At 44.2% G+C, this 16,905-nt stretch overlaps 1 protein-coding gene across 2 annotated transcripts in view; it reads right to left on the bottom strand.

Moving 5' to 3' along the window:
• tmem121ab (transmembrane protein 121Ab) overlaps nt 1-16,589 on the bottom strand; it is a 44,446-nt gene extending 27,857 nt beyond the window's left edge. For both annotated transcript variants that reach the window (XR_004613306.1, XM_034580325.1), the window contains exon 1: nt 16,218-16,589. The gene's annotated coding sequence lies outside the window, so the exon portion shown is untranslated. The remainder of the gene's footprint in view (nt 1-16,217) is intronic.
• Between the last annotated feature and the right edge of the window lie 316 nt (nt 16,590-16,905).

Here is a 16,905-nt window from a genome sequence, read left to right as displayed (position 1 = left end):
CTTTTATCATTTCAGCAGGCAGACAGCATACTTCTTGGTGATGTTGTTGATTGTGTGTGTCTGTGTGCTCGTTCATTAGGGCCACGTTGTCAGTCCCACTGAATACCCAGCTCTCCTATCATGCACAGTGTGATTAATCAACACTATTTACAGTAATGGCGTCCCTTTGGACCAATGTAAAGAGTGTCGGACACATTTGTTTCGACTGCGGCAGAACGAGGCTGAATCTGCAGAATGGAAGGGACGCCTTATTGTTCTTAATAATGTGCATTCCCCGAAGTTTTGACTAATTGGAACCATTAAAATCTTGACACCGCTGGTTAATTTGTTTCCTTGTATTTTATAGTGATCATTTGTCCCATTAGAAAGCTCTGATGAAACATGAGGTGCTTACGCGAGGAAGTGAGTCTGACGGAAGTCGTAGCCGGTTGAACAAGGCACGGGCCAAGATCGCACACTTCCCAAGTTCCCAGAAGTCATCAGTCGCTGACATTTTCCTCACGTAGAAATGCTGGGATTGGATCGTCATCATCACGAACAAGACCTTTGTGAGCGCTCCGAGACCCGAATGGCAGAATAGTCGGCGTGACCTTTCTGTGAAAGTCTCGAGGTGAACACAATGAAATATCTTAATTAGAAAGAGATGGAGTTGCTTAGAACAGACATTGATCAGGCACAAACCACAGCTGTGGAGACGGAGCTGCAATAGGGAGGGGAGCATAATGCAGGGCTGTTGTCGGACAGTAATCGTGAATCATGTAAGTCTGCTGTGGAATGAAGAATGGGGGAGCTGTGCTGTATCTGTGCAAACTAGTTCCTAATACAGACACAGAGAATTCAAAGGCCAGAGGAAGAGAAACTAATTTTCATTTGGCTCTGTTCCTATGTGCTACGACGTTCAAACACACAATATTCACACTCGTTAAAATTAATCCCGTCTGATTAAACAACTCAGCCAGAAATTTTACATTTTAAAAAGGTAATTATGTGCGTCTTTGATTGACACTCTCAGGGTGATATTCATTTACCTGCATGTTCATTATTGAGCCTGTAGTTTTTAGTGGCATTGAAGTGGACCACTTTATTCACTTCATTTACATTTCAAACATTAGGGTGGAGGAGATTAGAAATCCATGTCAATATCATGCAGTCCAGTTCAACATCACCACTAAGTATGATCAGTAATAAGCACATATTTTAACTAGGAGGATGCTCGGAGATCTGCTCCCAGTTTGAACTGGCTCCTCCTATTGGGTCATGTCCCACCCCTCCACTAAATTTTCCGATGATTGGTGCAGTAGTTTTTACGTAATCCTATATACAGGCTGTTAGATCCCAGGGTTAACCCAGCACAGGACCCGTTCTCCAATTAGAGCATTAGACTCTGCAGCCTCGAAGAACATTACTCTAATAAAGTTTGTAAAAGTAATTGATCTGGTGGCGAGGAAACGCGCTTTAGCTTCTAACTGCCGAGATCTAAGCGCTTATCCCACTCTCGCTGATAAAACACCTAAGTGACCCCCTGTTGAGTCAAGTGCAACTATCAGACACGCTGGTTATCAGCAGCTCTCCTCCTATAGATCTGAGCTCTTAGTAAATTGCTAGGAAAAAAAAGTTTAGGGATCAAGTTTGATGTATTGACAAATTCCAATGAAAACATAATGTCCTTTGAGGTAATGCTGTTTAAATACTGTGGTTATAGTGTTCAGGTAGTTTGCTGAGAGTGTTCATTTTGCGTCTTTTCATACATGTTTCGATCGTAAAGAAGTAATTTTTTTAACTGTTTTTATTGCTCCTCTCTGTGTCTCTATGATTTGTGCTGAGCACTGCCAACTGAATCAAGCCAAACTAAGTGCACCCCGGTCACTATAAGCGGTTTCCACTCTCCTACACTTTACTCCAATAATCCAATTATACTTCCAATAATGTCCAGAATATTAGTCTCACCATGACTATGAGTCCCACATGAAGTGAAACCAAACAATGTCTTCTAAACTTGAATATTGCTTCTTAGGTTTGATCTTCATTTTTGAAATTGAATTATAGTTAAAAATGTAAATTTTTGCCTCATTTAATTTGACAATTTACCTATACAGCAGAAATTTGGATTTACCTTGGTATATATACAAGAGCTGCAGGTGTGTGGATTAATGGGAAACATTTTAAATATTTTAAACAGTGGCATCTTCAGAACTAAAAATCCCAAACTGAAAAAAGTTATCCTCATAGAAAACAAAGAAAAACGAATCCTCACCACAGAGAAGCTCAAACTCTGAATTTCAATCTTGAATCCTGCTGTGTGGGCTGAGCTTGACGTAAGTAAAATCCCATTTGGTGCCTGGTTTTTATCATTTTCAGTCTGCCTCTGCCTCCGTGTGCTGTTTCTAGTCTATAACAAGCTCTTTTTTTTCTTTCTCCATCCCAATTGGTGCATTTTCTCCCTTACCTGCACCGTATCCCTGTTTTCACTCCTGTATTTTTATCACTGTGCAAATACACACTGTAAACAATCTTGCGGGCTCGGTGGGAATCGTTAGTGTTCGACTCTGCCCGCTGAGCCTCAGATCCCCAGAACCCCCAGTGCAGTCGAGACTGCGGAAACGTCGCTTGTAACTTGTCACGGCTATTGACAGAGACCTTGTAAAACTCACTGAGTCCAGCGGAGCAAGGCAGCAGTCAACCTCCGCTTCACCTCCACGGCTCCCGCTGACTGGCTCTGATGTATGCACACTGCCGGCAGAGCTCTCGTCTGACCGCTACAATATGCCTTCTGTTGGCTGCCGTGATGCAACTCGGCCCCTTGTCCAATTTCAGCCCGTGCTTTGGATTTCTGTCAGCTTGCATCATTGTGAGCGGCCGCTGTGATTGGGAATGTGAGTGCCTCGTTACCATCACACTTCAATAATTGGCGACAGATTAAGAGCCGTGTGAGATACAAGAGATATTATTTGGCATGACAGCATTCAGAGGGAAAAGCTCGCTGGAGGACCCAGAAGCGTCTGGTTTCATCAGACAATTTTTGAAGTTTTAATAAAAAAAAAACGAAGGAAAAATTATTTATTGCTACAAAGTTTTAGTGAATGCGAACAGACGGACGGGGAAGCTAGTTGATATTGATCTGCTGAGGCCAATGCATAATGTTCAAAGGCAGCGGGCTTCGGGGAGTAGGCCGGTGGGGTTTCACTCCGTGTAAACATTTTCAAGAAAGAAATAGCCCTGAAATGAGAGAAATCGAGGGAATGGGAGATGAGGGAGAGATAGAAAGCCAACAAGAAAAGAAAGAGAGAGAGAATAAAAAAAAGAACAATTCATGTGGATTTTTTTTTTTTTTCCTGGAGCCATCTCTTCGGCTCTGCAGCCAGCTCGGGATGGATGAGCATGTTTGCTGGATGATGGAGCTTCTCAGGCCTGGTGGCGGCTGCAGTCCCCCGTCTCTGGCTCTGACATGAAACTGTGGGCAGCCGCCCGGGGTCCAGCGCTGCCAGAGAGCTGTGTGGACAAGGATGAAGCGGCCGCCGCCTTAGCTCCGGCTCCATTTACAACGCACACACAAATGGCCTAGATGGGCTTTTAATAAGTGTTTGAACAAACAGGCTCTTGCATCTGCTTTTGTGTGATGTGTTTCAAGGGCATAGTGGAGTCTGTTTGGCTGCGCCTGCTTTCACCTGCCGAAATGCACCGTCGGGATGATAATAGCAGTTGACTTCGATTGAGGGCTTTGCGACGAGCAAGGCGTGAATTGTTTCATCTTTGTTTATCAATGTTTCTCCCATGGTTCTTGGCTAATTGCAGAGCAGAGTGGTTTGCAGAATGCCTATTAGAGCTGCGCTGAGTTGAAAGACAGGCCAGTGGAAAGAAGAGAAAAACCCACAAGCACTCACACACATTCCAACCAAGATGATTTCGACTCTACTTTCTTCTGAGAACACACAATCACACACACACAGGCATAGAGACAGCAGGCTAAGATAAGAGGGACACGTGAGAGTGTTTGTGTCCTTGCATTATCTCTTGCCTCCTGGTGCTGGTGTTAAAGTACAGCTGAGAATGAAAGAAAGGAAGAGAGAGGATGAGGGGAGTAGAAGCAGAAAGGGCATTGGGAGAAGAAGGGGAGTATCTCCAGTGTGTACCCCCCCCCCTCCCTCTGCCTTCCACAGCCCAGGGGCAGTGACAGAGCAGCAGCTGCTTCTGCCGTTGAGAGCCACAGTCGCTGTCATACGAAGCAGCTCCCCCCCCCCCCCTCGTCAGGCTTGATCAGTATCGACGCTGATATACACAATAGTTACCTCGCTCGCTGAACTGAAACGTACAACACACAATAAAGCCCCGAGGATGGGTCGGGCCCGCCTGCACCTCACAGAGCCAGTGAGCTTGTGGAGGGCAAGTGACAAACGAGAGGGGAATACAGAGGGCTGCACAGGAGGGTATGAGACGCTCTGTTGTCTCAGTGTGTGTGTGTGTGTGTGTGTGTGTGCGGTAATTAAATCATGAGCGCCTCGGTTTCGTAGCCTAGACTAGCTCTGGTGCTGACTCGCTGGGCCCGACTTAATTACCTGCAAACATACGCACTGTAATTACACACACACACACACACACACACACACACACACACACACACACACACACACACACACACACACCTGCACAATAGCAGCAGCTCTGACAGAAGTCGTCCAAACAATAGTTTCCACGGGAACAGTTTCATTTTGCTCTATTAAGGACGACCCCGATGACTTTCCCCAAATTATCTGCTGTATGAATTCAGCGCTTTAACTGGTGTAACCTTCTCTCGGCTGTTTGTTTCCCTTAACAAGTGGATAAACAGGACAGCAGGAGACTGTCAGCACAATATGTTGTGGCTATTAAGATAATATCTTTTAATGTCCTCCAGCTGGGCGGAATATGTCACGTGTGTGTACGTACCTTTTATTCAACTTTTTGGACCACGCCATAATCAATTTGAGCAGCATACAGCTGCACAGGCAGACATATGGTCGCCGTAATTACGTGCATACACACACACACACACACACACACAGACGTGCACATCATCCAAAGAGCCACACTTGACTCAATTCACAATTAGACAAACGCATCCAGGCATTTTATGTGCACTTAGCAATGAGCTGCATCTGGCCTCAGATCAGCTCGTTTTACAGATGATCTCCATTCGTCTTGCTTCTTAACCAGCACGTCAGCCCACAGGCGGGGTCACCGGAGGGTCATGTCTACGAAGACAGCTAATCGAATATATAAATAAATAAATATGACTCACTGTAAAACGTACTGGGACATTTTGATGCCTCTGCCCTTGCTCCACCTGGCTTCGTGAGGGGCCGTGCCAGACTAGCGGGAATAATGACGAGACGTTTCAGGAGCTTCGGGAGCTTCAGGAGCTTCAGGAGCAGTGTTACTGTCCCTTTACCACAGACTTGGGGCTGTTTAAATTTGCAGAACTTTTATAAGACTCTAAAGTAAAAGGAAAAACATCATATGTCTCCTTTAAAGTAAAACCCAGCAGGAGGTGTTTCAAGAACATCTTTCTTCTTCAACAAGTCGACGGATCCCCACTGGAGGGATGAACGCTGCTCTTCAAAGTAAAGCGCATTTGTTATTTTAATGATAGTATCAGAAAGCACCGTCTCACACGTCGCCGTAAAATCTCCTATAAATGCTAATTTGGGTTGAGAGGTGATGAGTGAAAATCGTTGTCCAGTGAAAACAATTTCAGTTAGCCATGTTTGGTGTCTTGGTCGTGACCTTGTGCACAGGAGGGAGTGGTGAGAGGAATACTAACTTCACTCAGACATGGACCCGCAGACCCTCACAGGAGGATGCTCCTCACAGGTCGACCTTACATGTGGGGTTTTTTAAGTGCTATGTGAACACAAGCGGTGGCAGCGTAACATTCAGGTGAGTGATGCAGCAGGAAAGAATGAGCAGAGCGCTGAAGTACAGGGTCGTGATTGAAAGGGTGCGTTGGTTATATGCTGGGAACACAGAGCAGAACACCATGTGAGAGTCAGACTCTGCCTGCTCGCAGGTTTAATGGTATGTACCTCGCGTTTGGCCAATTTTGACATTTTTTAATAAAGTAGATGATTAAGTGTTCCTTTGTGGGTTGAGAAAATCGTCCTACTCCTCAAATTTATAAAACATTTCAAAACCCATGTTAGTTTTTCCTGCCGCCCATATTTTCTTTTTGGTTTGTCTCAGTCTGGTCTATAGATTTCTGTGATCTGCATCACCAGCTTGTCCCGCCCATACCGCTGTCGCCTAGCAACAGAGCTGCAGTTTGTTATGACGACAAAGTTTTAATTCCCCTTTGTTTTCTAACATGTGTATCCTTAGCTATTAGGTTGAATTGTAGCGTGACACTTACATTTGAAAGTGACTTGCTGTCGCCATTATCTCTTTGAGAAACAGTTACTCACCGAAGAGCAATGAATCCTGGGACAGATTGACCTGAGAAGGATCCCCCTGTTGGTTGTCACAGTATTGCACGACACACTTATATAAGCTCCAGCACTTCATTGCACGTCCAAAGACAGGACACGACTAAAATATTGTTTTTGTACTCAAAGTGTTGACAATGCATGACTCAGTGTTAGATAACAAACAGGTAAATCAATGATGTTCCTTCTTCGCATCTTATGTTCGTGATGTGTTGTGAGTCCATCTGCAGGTGCCAAATTTAAAAATAGTCCTTATCACACTGGTGTATGTCCAGATGTTCATTTTCGGATAAATCTGGATTTAATTAGTTATCTGATGCTATAAAAAAGGAAAGTGGAAACGCATGATTGACAGCTGAGACAGACTCGCAAACCTCAATACCACTGCTTCATCCTCTGATCACTTCTGCACAGACTCTGGCTCTATATAAATTAAAGGCGCAAAATGGCGGCACCATAACCGGAGTTTGCTTCATTTTTGTACAACGGGAGGAAGTGGAGACGTGTTGTCCATCTATATATACAGTCTATAGTGTAAACCTATGTTTGGACCTGAACCGTCATCTGTATCTGATCCCATCGCAGACCCCGAACTGAGCCCTCAACAGATATCATATGGATGTGTGCCAATTCAGGCAATGATCTGGCACTTGTGGCCTTTCTTGTGGCCCAAACAAAATGGATACGAGCCTGAAGTAGCAAATGTGGCCCAAATATCCAAATGGGTCTTTTTTGGCAATCATGCAGAGCTCCAGGCAACGTGTAATCTGCATAATATGGCTCAAACAGCACAAAACTAATTTGGGCCACCTCTGGCACCTTTGGTTGACATGTGGTATTGCTACGGCTTCCTTGTGGCCTAGATCTGGCAAACGGGAGTGGGCTGTGTGGGAAATGGGATGTCGGCCATATCTGGGACAAAACAATTTTGCTATGTGTGACTGATGAGTAATATTCTCATCTGTGCACATTCTAATCAGTCGCAGTGGGGTTTTATTTCTATTTCTTTTTCTGTTTCCTGGTTTCTGCCCTTTAAGCATTCAAACCATGACCTTAATGAAAATTAGATGTTTACAAACATTCTTTTTTAAATCTCAATTTTAATACTTAACGAGCCCTTGGAAGCATCTGCACTTGTTTTGTTTCTCTCTCACTCAATTACTCCCGTATTTCCTTTTAGTCTCTCACCTTCTCCATCTGTATCTTTCTCTGGCAGACTAACAGAACTCCGAAGCCACAAAAATGGAAAGTATCATAAAGCATTTCAGTGTGAAATGCTCAGTTGATTTGCCTCGCCTTCAGAGATGTTAAATGAAAAGCTGTTTACTGCATGGAGTGATTCACGGCCCTCCGAAACTGTTAAATGTCTGGTTCGTGCATTTGTTAGAGGGTAGGCAGCACCCTACCAGTGACAGCTAAGGCAAAACCGCTACAAGCACAGACACACACAAGTAGGCTCATCACACACGTGCATGCATATGGAAACATGCACACACACACACACACGCAAATTACACCCAGCATCTGGACAGGTGCACATGCAGTAATGATACGGTAATGATGAAATGAGAGGCAAACACATGTACACAGGATCAAAACATGTGACTGTCTAATAGTATTATACATCAGAAACAGGAGCCCGACTGCGGGGCCCTTGTCATGCATGGAAGTGTGCCTACATGCGCGCAAACCCACACGCTGATATAGATTAATGCGGAGGCTTGTTGTACTGACAGTCCCGGCATTTAAGCCAGCCAGGTTACACTTGTTGTAAGCTGTTTTCCTTGTCTCCCGTCAACACGAAGCCATTGAGATCTCTGCAGGAAAACAGCTTTACGTTGCTACTTGAAATCATTATAAAAGAGACAATCTCCGGATGATACGGCATCTGAATGTTTATAGACACTTAAACCCTGTCGAGCCTCCAGCTACAGTGTCTTACAGCCTCGTTTCTGCTTCTGATTTGGTTTTGGCCGGAGCCGCTGCCAGTGCACCTCAAAGGACATATGTGCTGCTGCAGAGCAACAATAAAGTGCATGAATTAGATATGAGGTTGACACAGAGATGTAACGGATCTGTGCGCTGTTTGCCTTCACGCTGCATCACTTCACACTGTACAGAGCAAACGTGCGGGCAGGAAGGTAAATAGATCAACAAGTCTTTCATATCTGTTACAGTGAACGGTGATTTGTCAGTGCCATTCACCGGCCAATTCCACAAACGTCATTCTGCCTGTATGTGGAACACACGTCTCAACACATCAGACTGACGCAGACATTCACAGGTGTCATGGATGCTGATCTACGTCATGATATTCATAGAATCACCCCGTCTTTAGCAAATTGTCTTCAAATTAAATGCACAGTGTTCATTTGTTGCTATATATGATGCATAGCCAGCTGAATTACAGAGCTTTTACTTTGAAAAGTTGTGAACTTGGCTCATAAGATTGTGTTGTTTGTTTAACACACCTCTGCAATAGCCGATGTGAAATGTATGAAAAAATAACATTAGTTCAGTCAATCATTCAAACTTGTATGCAACCCACACATGTGAATAATAAAAAACTATAGAAAAACATTGACTTTAAAATCTTTGCAGATAAACCAGGTGGGATTAACACAAACTTCACTCTGCACCATAAAAAGCTCTGCACACGAATAATAAAGAAGTAACAGTATATAGTGGAATGACAAGGAATAATTCTGAAGTAGCTCCGGAGCTTCAACACAGGCCAAACAAACAGGCAGCTTTAAATTCCTGATCTGTGACCGACCCCTGAGGTGGCCGAACCCATCACCATTGATGCTGAGGTCGTGTCCTGTGGATTTTTTCCCCGGCTAATTTCCTCCCAGGTTGTTAGAAACCTTGGTGGAAAGCTGGCAGCAGCAGTGGTAGAAACCACACCCTCAACCCATAAAAATGTAATGAGGGGTCTTTCATTAAGCACATATCCCTCAATGCTTCATCTGGCTCAAGGAGAGAGCAACACTTCCTGGATATTGTACAACCCTAAAACCAGAAAGATTCAGTATTTAACCAAGACGAAGACGTGGATCTGATAAAAAATCAAATTTACAGACACTAAAACCAAACACTTTGCACAGTAAATGAAGTATAAAAGAAAATCCAAATTAAAACGTTTACTCACTTTATTTATTGTCCCTCAGTGGCCGGGACTTGGCCCGATTATGTCAGTTTTAGTAAGATCCACTGTGTAGCCCTATAGCCATAGTTTCAAAAATACTTGGTTTAAGATTAGCAAGAGATTGAGGTCATGGGTAAAATGAACCAATGTTAACTTGCGATGGCGACGTGGAGACGAGCTGCAGTCTCTGCTCTCAAAGTCAAACACTCTCTAAGCCCAAACATCCACTCTGACCCCCTCACTGCAGAGGTCTCGTCGTGGTAAACAGAAATATGCTCTCCCCAGAATGACAGGCTTTCCTTAACCATAAATACACTGGAGCTGCCGTGTTCAGAGAGCAAGTATTCAGAGAGCAAGTATTTAAAAAGACAAAAAATACTAATGTAAAACATCATCTACAAAACATCCGGTATTTTGCACGACAGGATGGATAGATAGCGTGTGTGTATGCTACATGCATGTATGTTTGGGTTCAGTGGTTAGAACAGTGAGCTGCAGACATCAAGGCGTGCATCTGCAGAACTCCTCTCCGCGCCATCGTCCAGGCCACTCCACTTGAGCTGATTGATTTCCCATCAGTTCTGTATCCCTGATAACTGCATGCCTGGAGGGCTGCAATGGCTCCAATATTTCACTGCTATATACCCTCTCAGCTACGCTCTGTTTAGAGCACGGTTTCCTGTGTGTGTGTGTGTGTGTGTGTGGAGGGTGTGGATGGTAAATGAGAAGCTGTATGTGTCCACAGGGATGGGTCTGTCTATATCTTTCTGTGTGTGTGTGTGTGTGTGTGTGTGTGAACTTTCTATAGCTTTGGGGACCAATTTTGGTTCAAAACCCTTGTTGTGAGGACATGTTAGAGTTGTAATGACATTTTGACATTGTGAGAATGTTTTAGCTGGTCCTCACAACTTCAGATGGCAGTTTAAGGGTTTAGACTTGGTGTAAGGTTTAGATCAGGGTGAGATTAATCTCTATAAACAGATTCTACAGGTGAATGTGTAGAGTCTGTGGGTGAAGAACAAGATTTTTGGGGGTCGGAAGTCTTCTGGTTTCTGTTTCTAGTTATGCCGATCCCGTTTGGACAGGCTTCAGTTGCCTGCAGGTAAACAGTTCCGTGCAGAGAGCAAAGGAGATAAAAAGCTTTGACCTTAGGGGTTTTAAATGTATCTGCATCCCTAGAGCTGTTAATAGAGATTAGCCTAAATGTTGTCTAGACATACAACACATACAGAAAGTATTGCTGTTTGTGCTTTTGTGTGCAGAAACGTTTGACTTGTGTGATAACAGAGAAACTAGTCCGACAGTTTGGTGTCTATACTTGAAACCACAAATACTGTCCGTTGCCCCCAGTGGCTTCACAGACCATAGCCGATGGGCCCTGAATATGAGTGAGAGTAAGAGTTATGGTTAAGGTTAGGGTAAAGGGCTAAGGAATGCATTATGTCAAATGAGTGTCCTCACAACTATAGAGGAAATAAGTGTGTGTGTGTGTCTGTGTGTACTTGCAGCAGCCAGTGACACTGTGACATTTGTGTTAATGACGTGCCAAACATTTCTGCATGTATACTTTGCATTCTGCTCCCGCTCCACGTCTTGTTTTTCTTGTCAACAATCCTTCCACTGAAGCAAATTAGCTTCAGAGGGAGACAGAAAATACACAGAGTCAAAACAAAGACGAGGGAAGAGAGAAATCTTTAACCGCCGTGCAGATGATGCAGAATTTTACGACACCATCCCAAGCGACCCATCTCATTCAATCCTGCCAGTGATTCGTCAAAATCCACGTCGGCACATTTGTTTTCTCCTCCAGCAACACTCTCATATTTGAAGTCTGTGATTTATACGTGTCCAGTCACTGCGGCTCTGCCTTATGAGATTCTGAGCAAATTGCCAAATTACCAAACAGAGGGAATGTCGTTTAGGTCGGCTGTAATTTTTTTTAAACGCAGGATCTAATCATACAACAGTTCTGAGTGTGTTAAAGTGTGGAGCCGACAGGAAGATAAACTCTTTATCTTCCATTCAGGGCAGTTTGATTCTCTGTTGGAATAAGGGGAACTACTGAGCTCTAGCTCTGACCCGTCCAATTTCCCCTTATGCCAAAACCATTATGCCTTTTTTGCTCTGAATAACATTATCTAAGGGGTTGTTGCAGATAACACATTTCAAAAAGCTCGATAATTTAGAGTCCTGTTTTCTCTTAGCAAAACTGCAGGAATGTTTTACCACTGCCATGAATATAAAATTACCTTAGTTCTTTTAGCCATGGCCTGGATAAAAGTTTGATGAACACATAAAAAAGCCCACGAATCTTCTGGCTCCCAGTGACAAACTGTTAATTTAATGTGTGAACACCACGTTGTTGCCCAATTTAGTGAAAACTTCTGGTGTAGGAGACGTTTTTGTCAAGACGGGTTGTTTTGATAAAAGTGCAGTTTTAATCCAGAGAGAGTCGAACGGTTCTTTAAAAACTCGTGGATATTCATCTCAGTTTTTGCTTTACGTTTGTGCTTCTTGCAGCATATACTCTGTTTCTGTGTGTGTGTGTGTGTGTGTGTGTGTGTATTCGTGGTGATTAGTGAGAGAGAGGCAAGCAAGCAAAGGGGGGCCAGCTTTTTTTTTCTCCAACTGCTGTGCTTACATTAGCATAGATCATGCAGCAATCCATAATACATGGCTCGTTAACAAGGTTGGTATTTTTGATCCATAATTAAGGAGTATATTTTCAAAACGTGCACAGGGTTAAAAACATCCGATGGCTGCCGGTTGCGTCTTTCCCCCCCACACTCCCGGGCCACGTGTTTGTATAGTATGGTAGCTATTGATTCGCCGTGCCATTTGGCTATTGATTGGAGTGGACGCCATTATGTCCATGAGATTATAGCCCTCCGAAGCACAATGATTCTGAAGTGGAAAACCGGTGGCAGAGAACCGATGAGATGGGCTGAGTGCTCACTGCATCAGATGCAGCATCAGCTGTGTTTCAGCTAATGACAAAGAGCGGAGCACGGCTACAGCACAGAGGCACGCGGCTCAGTGTAGCATGGCACAACCTTGCCCAGAGTGGAGCAGAGCACAGCAAAGACGGGAGCACTCTCCTCTCTCTGGTTTTCTATCTGTGCCAAAGGAAGCATAGAAACACTGGGAGCGAATAATCACATCGACTATTCTGGACACACAAGCTTTTTTTTTTTTACTGGTGCAACTCATTGTCGCGAAATATTCAGCTCGACAGCCAATGTCTCTCAGAGTGTCTTCAGTTGATCATTCAAATTGATCACAATTCACAGTGCGGCAGGGTGAAGGGAGGGGGGGGGGGGGGTTCGGAGGCCTGGGATGATTGGGTAGAGGGGGTGGGGGGGGGGGGGGTGGTTGTGGCGTGATGAGGGTGAGTGGGCGTTCACGGCCGCCGCCTGCTCTCCGGCTCACAGACCGGACCGTCATTTATTTATAGCAAATATTGAATTTAATTGCGTTTCCAGCGCGGGGCCTGAATTTTAAGAGACGCCGTACATGGGATTCTAGTCATGAGGGGAATATGATCCACTGTGCGACGTGCACGTAAAAGTGCACGGAAAGCAACTCGCTCTGCAATCTGTGAAATGCAAAAAAAAAAAGAAAAAGGAAATCATCAGCAGAAGCCATCAACCCGACTGTAACTGCTGACCCTAAGGCTGTGTGCGGCACCATTCTCAGTCACCCTGCATAAGGACAGAGATCCACTCAAAGGTAACCATCTGTGAGCAAATGACTGTTAAACTGGTCTTTTATTGAAAGAGAAGAACAGAGAAACGCGTTAAAGTGCAGAGTCCTTCCTGACCTTCAACTCCGGGAGCTTCATTTCCTAACAAGACAAAGACAATTTAGAGACGTAGCAGACAATCGTGTGGCCCACCCTCTGTAGGGCGGCTATTCAAATTCAAATTCACGGTCTGTTTATTGGATAATAAATTGAGCATGAAAGATTAATTTGCATTTAGTTCATCATCCCCATGACATACAGCAGCAATTTCTATACAGAAGCGCCCAGAGTTTAATAACCCAGAGGCAAAACTGGCATATCAATATGTGCTTCCTTTCTTTCAAGGACACTAGAGCGGGGCCCTATGGCAACATCTCCGCTATGATTCAGCCTTCTTGCTTCCTCCCACTAAATTCTCGTCACTCACGGCCTGAGCCGACATATCAGACACACTTAACGCCGAGCAGAGAGTTATCACACATTCAGTGTAATCAAAATCCTAATGAACATCATTAAAATCAAGGCTTGACAAACGGAGGCTTCACACAGTCAGAGTGAATGTGTGTGTGTTTGTCAAGAGCCATCACAGCCTGTTAGAGCGCCGCAGGCAAAAAAAGCACGGGGGTCACCTCTTATTCAAAGCAGACCTGACAGGGGCATTTTTCATCCTTTACATTGTGAGAATTAATTTCTTCGTGCAAAAAAAAAAGCTGAAGCAGACAGTTCATGTGAAGTGGAGGCTGGGTGGCCACATCAATTTCAAGCGGAAAAAAACAAAAGGTCACATGTTTAATCCCTGCAACAGCTAATGTACAGCTGGGATTACAAGGCTGTAAAATAAATAAAACAGAAGTAGATTACTGTTTTCATTACAGAGCAATATGCTGAATATTTTCTTGACTAAGATCAAGATTTGTATTAATTTACTTTCCTATAAGATAAAGACAAACAGAATATTCACAGTTGGAGAAGTCCAATTTAAGCATTTGTGCTTGAAAAGTATCACAAACAATGGGTGTTAAATAATAAAATAATAGATGCAGCTGATTATTAGTTTAATTATCAATCAGTATGTTGAAAATTATCTTGATTAACTGATTAAACTCAAGATTTGAAAAGAATCCAAAAACTCCATATATTAATTTTACTTCCCCATAAGATGACGATAAAATATTTAGAGAGATGTTGAAGAAGAACTATTGGACATTTTTCAAGCAGAAAAAAAGAAATAGTCGTAATTGATCATCTTTTATTCTCCCAATCGATTAAACAACTCATACACACAATCCTATTTCAATGAACAACTGGATTATCTAGTGAATCAAACATCTTGTTAGATTTTCTAGCACGTTTCATTTCTTTAGGCCTCCAAAGTTTTATAAAAGCTCTAATTCAACAAAATCAACTTTTGCTTTCACTTGCAGCAATGCAGCCGCCATGTTTCCTGAAGTAGCAAAGACTCCTGGTACATTGTCATGGGAACCAACATAAGACTATTTCTGAGGTCCAGGCTAAGTTAAGGGGTGAGAGGTGAATAGTGGCGAGGTCAACGTTTGGGTTAGGCCTGGATTTGTCATTGTTAAGGTCGGGGGGGTAAGGTTTTTGTTAGGCTGACCACAATGCATGGAAGTCAATGCAGTGTCCTAACAAGGTTATGTGTGTAAATATCTGTGTATGTACTTGTACAGATATCTTTGTGAGGACCATTTTGGGGCTGGGCTTTAAATGACATTTTGTCCGGTCCTCACTCGCTGTTTAAATGTTCAGAGTTAGAATTAGGTTTAGGTTGGGTTAAGGTCTAATAAATAAATGATAATGGTAATTAACAACTATTGTTTAGGGTGAGGGGCTATAGGGAATGCATTATACAAATGAGTGTAAGATAGAAGCACGAGGTTGTGTGTGTGTATGTACAGGTAGAGATATCTTTGTGAGGACCATTTTTAGCCTGGACTTTCAGGAGTGAGAACATTTACACTCATCCTCACTTTTAATGGGCTGTGTGAGGGTTCAGACTTGGTTTCTGGGTTAGAGCCAGGTGTAGTTTAGGGTTAAGATGAGGGTTAAGCATTTAGCTGTGATGGTTAATGTTAGGGTGAGGGGCTGTAGGGAATTGCACCAATGAGTGTCCTCACCAAGATAGAAGCACGAGGTTTGTGAATGTGTGTGTTCCTGTGCTTATGCCTTTGTGAGGACCATTTTAAGCATATACCCTACAGAGTGGGGACATTTTGACCGGCCCTCACTTCTTCAAACGGCTGTTTGAGGGATACTACTTGTATTTAAAGGTTAGGGTTAGCATTGGGTTTAGGTTAGAGTAAAGGGCCGAAAGGGAATGTATTATGTCAATGAGTGTCCTCACTAAGATAGAAGTACAAACGTGTGTGTGTGTGTGCTTGACTGTGCGCAGACCGGAGGCACGAGCCGCTGCTGCCGGGGCACGCGCTGACTCTTCAGAACAGACAGCTGCTTTAAATAAAAACTGACACGAGCGGATAACGGAGGCTCTTCTTCTTCTGAACCTATGCGCAGCAGCGACGATGACACTCAGAATAACGTTTAGCCATTTCTCCAACCTCCTATCGCCACATCACACCACACGAATTCACGGATCGAGGGCTAAAACACACCAGTCAAGAGAGTCTCAAACGGAACCAGCAGAAAGTGCCACAACTGATAAATCATCTCCAATCTTTAAACTTATTTATGAGGAAATTCACCCCATCAGCCCAGACTATTCCCATTTGTAACATCTGGCGTGTGCAGCAGCGTTGACACAAGTCAACATGTTACATGAGAGTCGTTATTTCTCTATCCAGCTGTTTTAGCTCTAACATGAAACACAGGAGAAGATCCGCAGTTCAACTCTCACCTCACGCCGGGGCTCGGTCGCTGTCCACGGTGCTGAAGACCCGTGCAGGCTCCGGATAATCCTCTGCTGCTGCTGCTGCTGCTGCTGCTGCTGCTGCCAGGAGCCGCTGAAAACCGCCGGGGCTCCAACAGCTGCTGCTGCTGCTGCCGTTAAGTTACGTTCCCATTCCAGCCGCGTGTCCGACACACACGGAGCGAAAGGGAAAAATAACGGATCCGATATTCAGACGCGAACACGCAGGGGATGTGAGAAGTGAAGCCCGCTGGCTGAATGATGGAGCAGCTTTTTGGCAACTGTTACTGCTGAGAGGCTTCTCTCCTCCAGTTGCTTCTTCCTCTCTCTCTCTCTCTCTCTCTCTCTCTCTCTCTCTCTCTCTCTCTCTCTCTCTCTCCCTATTCTCCACTTGCCTCTCTCTCTCTCTCTCTCCCTCTCCTCCAGTTGCTTCTTCCTCTCTCTCTCCCTATTCTCCAGTTGCCTCTTTCTTTCTCTCTCTCTCCCTCTCTCTCTCTCCCTCTCTCTCTCTCTCTCTCTCTCTCTCCCTCCCTCAATTCCCATTCAACAGTGAGGTTTATTGGCATGACATTTGCATGTGTTGCCAAAGCACAAATGACTCCCAGCAGGGCAGTGATTTATGCCTTCTTGGAAGCCCCACCCAGACGGGCAGGTAGGGGCAGGTGATCGTCCCAGC

This window comes from Hippoglossus hippoglossus, chromosome 24 (assembly GCF_009819705.1).
Source record: "Hippoglossus hippoglossus isolate fHipHip1 chromosome 24, fHipHip1.pri, whole genome shotgun sequence".
NCBI classification, from domain to species: Eukaryota; Metazoa; Chordata; class Actinopteri; order Pleuronectiformes; family Pleuronectidae; genus Hippoglossus; species Hippoglossus hippoglossus.
Note: the sequence above shows the minus strand (reverse complement) of the source record. Positions and strands in the feature narration are given on the sequence as shown.